The sequence below is a fragment of the Electrophorus electricus genome, chromosome 19 (assembly GCF_013358815.1).
Source record: "Electrophorus electricus isolate fEleEle1 chromosome 19, fEleEle1.pri, whole genome shotgun sequence".
NCBI lineage: Eukaryota > Metazoa > Chordata > Actinopteri > Gymnotiformes > Gymnotidae > Electrophorus > Electrophorus electricus.
In genome coordinates this window covers 9,562,056-9,567,605 of record NC_049553.1, presented here as the reverse complement: position 1 = coordinate 9,567,605, position 5,550 = coordinate 9,562,056, and the positions used below count along the sequence as shown (strand labels likewise).

The window sequence follows — 5,550 nt, the reverse complement described above, 5'->3', positions numbered from 1 at the left end:
TCAGTCCCTGCCATGAGTAATGCTCTGTGTGTGTGTGTGTGTGTGTGTGTGTGTGTGTGTGTGTGTGTGTGTGTGTGTGTGCGTGTGTGTGCGTACATGTATGAGTGTGTTGTCCGAATGTATGTGTATGAGTACGTCTTTTATCAGTGTTGTGTGTGTGTGTGTGTGTGTGTGTGTGTGTGTGTGTTTGGGGGGACTATGCTGAAGGCTTTATGAGCTTTCAGCAGTAGAAGCTGTGAAAATGGCTCTCAGCTGATGTAGCAGAAGAACTGCACTGTCTCTGCAGCCCAGCTTCTCACTCCATCTCTCTCTGTCTCTCTCTCTCTCTTTCTCTCTCTGTCTCTCTCTCTCTCTCTCTCTCTCTCTCTCTCTCTCTCAGTCCTTCTCTTTCTCTCTCACACACACACACACACACACACACACACACACACACACAGCTGGAAGTATCATGGCAGAAATCGGAGACTGTCGTACAGACATGAAGACCAGGATTGTGTTTGTGGGGTCTTTTATGAACATGTAAAAATGTGTAAAACAGGACAGAAGGAACAAACCGCGCACACATACATACACTGAATGGGTCCTGAGATTCCTAAAGAAGTTGTGTCTTATAAGCATGCATATGCACGCACGGATGCCAACGGAGGGCCAGTCACTCATGTGCGGTGCGACAGGAAGAGCCGAAGGCTCCCAGAACACCCTGCGGTCCTTCACTGTGTGGTGCTCACGAGTGTGTGTGGTCCTTCTGCAAGTCTGTCATCGGCTCACTGTTTGCCTCCCTGCGTGTGTGTGTGCAGCCGTCACCGGACCCATGAAAGCTGGCCTCTTTAACCCAGACCATAACATTTGCAGGGAAATGGGCAGAAGTCGTCTAAGAGAGACAGTCAGTCAAGGCTGAACCCACTCTGATTTTGTTTCTACTCCTTTTCCATTTACTGTACAGTGCAGCTATAATGTTCTATTATAAGAGCGACTCAGTACCACCTGCTGCTCTGTCTCTCTCTCTCTCTGTCTCTGTCTCTGTCTCTGTCTCTGTCTCTCTCTCTGTCTCTGTCTCTCTCTCTCTCTCTCTCTCTGTCTCTCTCTCTCGCTCTCTCTCTCTCTCTCTCTGTCTCTCTGTCTCTCTCTCACGCACACACACACACACACACTCACACAAACACACTCACTCTCTCTTTCTCTGGGCTAAATGGCTAATCCCATCCTCAGGTCTCTAGGGTCACATAGCTGTGAGCAGTGTGTGTGTGTGTGTGTGTGTCTGCGTTTGCTCTTTCTTTCATTAGGTTAGTTTACACAGAACAAACTTCTAATCAGGATGATCCTCTCCTGCCTCCATCAGGCAGGACTGGGTCAAAAGCGAACACACACACACACACACACACACACACACACACACACACACACAGACACCATGATAGGTTGAAGGAAGTAGAAGAGGCCAGTGTGCATATTCTCAATCTGAAATTAAATTCAGGCCAAACATTTCTCCCCCCTCCATGCAGTTTTGCATCCATTTTCCTCTATCTTTCCTCCACATTTCACTCTCCTGTTAGTGAGAGAACCCCCCCCCACCACCACCACCTCCTAGTAGACTATGAACTCCACACTGGCTCTCTGAACTCTGCGCTGAGCGGATAGTGCCAGTCGATTAGCCACAGGCCCACCTCCCACGTGCAGGCTATATTGCTATAGACTTGCATGGTTCATTCGGCGCTGCCGTTATTGACCTGTGTCTCCTCTGCCGTGTGCCCCCCTCCCCTTCCCACCGGCCTCGCCGTCTCTCGTGGGGTGCTGGAGCCTCCGCTCTTGATCTGCTCCAGACAGACGTGCATTACGACGGTGGTTTTCACACCGGTTTGTGTTGGGTGTTTTGTACTGGTTAAATTAGCAGTGCAACAAGCCTCATTGGTTGTCAGTCATCGTATATAAATAATAATAAGCAATCCCAGATAATTGTTTGGCCAAGCATGCCTAGGGCATTCCGATTGGAAAGCCAGAAGGCAGTGTGTTGATGGATTAAAAGAATAACTGCACAGAAGGAATGGGAGAAGTTACGGGAAACGATCTTGGTGCCAAGTTGAAAGATGCTGAAAGTGATTTAAAATCAGCTTCCATTGGTACTAGCTAGCAGAAAAACAGTCTTACTGAGAGGTAATGATACCGAAATAACTGTAGGCGCACAATCACTGATCTTAGCTACTGCATTGCATTTTCCACCGGTTTAGTTAGAGCTAAAGATGTTTTAAGACTTTAGATGATTACAACCTTAGGAAAATGTACAAGGAACAATTCCACATTATGTCTATTCCCAGACAACAATTTAAAATATTCTTAGCATAGATCACTGCCCTTATTCAGTAGTTTTTAAGAGTACTTCTTGAACAAAAATGATGGACTTTTACAAAGTACATAAACACTTTCCAGTTATTATACATGATATAAAATTTCCCTTTTTTATTTAGAAAAATATTTACAAAGCATACTACAGTAAAGGATATGAACGTTTGATGCAAATCAAGAATAGGAAGGAAAAGTAGTTTGTTTCTACTTTAGCTGTTAGAGTAAATGTTGGATTTGTCTCCAGACACAGATTCAGAAATTGATTTTCAACAGAGAGTTACTATTTGACCAGCCATAATATTTATTTGCAACGCCTCATGAACAATACATTTGCATCCAACCACTTTCATCCTTGTGCCCAAACATTAGAGGCATTCATTCTAGCGGGAACTGTTGGGCTTTTGCCTGATCCCAGATCTGTAGATAAAGAAAAAACGGTTTCTGTGGATTCTCATGCTAAATAGATGGGTGCGGTAGTTCCTCCCCAGCCCTTAGGCACAGGAAACATCTTGGCCCTTATTCGCTGATCTCTCATCAGTTTGGGTAGACACCTTGTAAGAGTCGTAATCAGGGCCCTGCTGGGTGCGGTCGATTCCAGATCTGCAGACGAGGTGATTTGTGCTAATCATTGGATTGGGTGCAGACAGTAGCGAGACAGCCAGTGCTATCCTCACTGCTGGGGTCAGAGTGGACATCCTGATCATAAAGATTGGTATCACCAGGGCCGGTGTCAGGGCAGACTCTAGATCTGTCTCTGTCCCCTTGGGTTGGGGTTAAAGGCAGATAGCATGGCAGGCCTCTGCCCCGCCCACCTCTAAATGGAGGTTCATGGAGGCAGGCATAATTTGCATCTGCCTGTTCCAGTTAAATGGAAAAGCCTGTAATACATGAACAGACAAGGATTTGACAATTTTTATCAACGGGTTTCTGAGTACTGCCGCATGTATTCAAAACCTGCGTCCACCCCCCACGTGCTGAGGTCTCCCAGTGCCCAACGCTATGGTATCTGACTATGTTGTTTATGTAATGAGTCTCCTGATTTTGACTTGAGTATGGTACAGGGCATTGGTAATGGTGGAGCTAAAAATACTTCGACAGGGAGTGTGTGTGTGTGTGGGGGGGGGGAGGGTGTTTGGTGAGTGAAGTGTGTGTGCGCGTCTGTGTGTGTTACCAGCATATGCAGCCACATTTTGTCCTTTTAACAAGCTCTCCTGACTAAATAAATCAGATGAAAGTAATAGTGGGTGTGTGGGAGTGTGTGTCTCGGAGTCTGTGAGAGATACTGAGGTTTGACATGACCCACTTACAGGGCATGAGCAATGGTCAATGAATTACGACCCTGAAGGCTGCCTGCTACACACACGTGCACACACACATACACACACACACACACACACACACCCCTGCTTTCAGAGGACAGAATGAAATGCTCACAATAGTGTTGACAGTCTGAGGGCCCTGTTCCAGTCCACACAGAGAGCCCTCTCACACTCGCTCTCACACTCGCTCCCTCACTGGAGGAGACACCATGCACGGGTTCCCACATCCTGTCTTTGATGTAGCCAGCACTTCCTGACTTCTTCACTGATTTGCTTTTTTTATCCTACATGGCTTAAGTGTAGTTGAAATCACAATAAGTGCTATTAAGAGGACATTACATGGAGGCCGCCTGTGTTGCACCAGCGCTTCTAAGAATTCTGTTCTCTGCGGCAGTGATCCGACATGGCCACAGGAAGTCAACTTGGTCATCTGGATTGGAACGCCGCCCGCCGAGACTGCCGAGGAGCGGTACTCGGTCCGTGCCCTTTGGGCCGCGCTGGACTGGTTTAGGTGGAAATGAAAAACCGGTTGGACGGCAGCACCGCGCGCGATAGCAGCCACTGAGCGCCACACCAGCCAGGCCTCGCTCCACCCGCACCTCGCTCCACCCGCGCCTCGCTCCACCCGTGCCAGTTTGGCGCCCAGCCACCGATGTGTTTTAATATCACTTAGCATTTCTGACTGTCTGTTTGCGTCATTAAATACATCCCAGCAGCCTTGTGATGCACGTCAGCTTTTACTTGTTTTCATCTTTCCATCTCTCTCTTTCCTTCTTTCATTTCTGCAAAAGGTGCTGTTACACACACACACAGCAGCTAAGAAAATGTACCTCTGACTGCTGGACTGAGTCCAACATCATGGGTTAAATTTCCTCAGAGTCCTGCCCCCCATCTGTCTCTCTCTCTCTCTCTCTCTCTCTCATTTTCTTCATTCTTCAGTAACACATTACTAGTTTTTTTGGTTCTGCTTTTTCCCACTCCTCCCTCCAGAACAAGAGCTCTCTCTCTCTCTCTCTCTCTCTCACTTCGGTTCGGTACAGTTCAGCGATGCTTTAGATGCTTGAGTATAATATACGCTGTTGCCAAACAATAAAAACATAAATATAAACATAACATAAATGAGAAAAAGATATAGATTGAAATAGAACACTAGAAATTAAGTTATTTACAGGATTAGTAGTAATCAAGGGAAAAGGGAATAAGAGAGCTAAGACAATTTCTAAATCAGGCGAGGACGCACTGGCCAGAATGTTCCATGAGTAGATGACAAAGCACGTTTGTAAGTCACTCTGGATAAGAGCGTCTGCTAAATGCTGTAAATGTAAATATGTTGTAATCAGTAATGATCAATAATAATTTGTTGATTGTACTCACTGGTTGTCCCCCTGGTTAGGACAGGCAGTCACATGTCCTGCTGCGTGTGTGATCAGTTCACTGTTCTCTCCCAGTCTGGCGTCTCTGTGCCGGCTAGACCGTCCTCCCTCTGGACACAGCCTACGTCTGCCCCGCTTTCTTCTCTTTGATGGTTGTTAGGTAGGGCGCTAATGTGGAATCTCAATTTAGGGCCACGTTTGTGGTGGTGGTGTGTAGGTTCAGTCTGATTTTCTGAGCGAGTGTGTGGTCAGACTGATTGTGGTCAGTGATGTTGGTCTGATTTTTTGAGTGTGTGTGGTCAGACTAATTGCGGTCAGTGATGTTGGTCTGATTTTCTGAGCGAATGTATGGTCAGACTGATTGTGGTCAGTGATGTTGGTCTGATTTTCTGAGTGAATGTATGGTCAGACTGATTGTGGTCAGTGATGTTGGTCTGATTTTCTGAGCGAATGTATGGTCAGACTGATTGTGGTCAGTGATGTTGGTCTGATTTTCTGAGCAAGTGTGTGGTCAGACT

The 5,550-nt window shown here is 46.6% G+C and overlaps 1 long non-coding RNA gene across 1 annotated transcript in view; it reads right to left on the bottom strand.

Annotated features, from left to right (window-relative positions):
* Window positions 1-2,651: 2,651 nt before the first annotated feature.
* LOC113589008 overlaps window positions 2,652-5,550 on the bottom strand; it is an 8,946-nt gene continuing 6,047 nt past the window's right edge. Inside the window, exons 3-4 of the long non-coding RNA XR_003411905.2 lie at window positions 5,034-5,550; window positions 2,652-3,218 (exon numbers count right to left, since the gene is read on the bottom strand). The exon at window positions 5,034-5,550 is cut by the window's right edge and continues 570 nt beyond it. This is a non-coding gene — a long non-coding RNA (uncharacterized LOC113589008). The remainder of the gene's footprint in view (window positions 3,219-5,033) is intronic.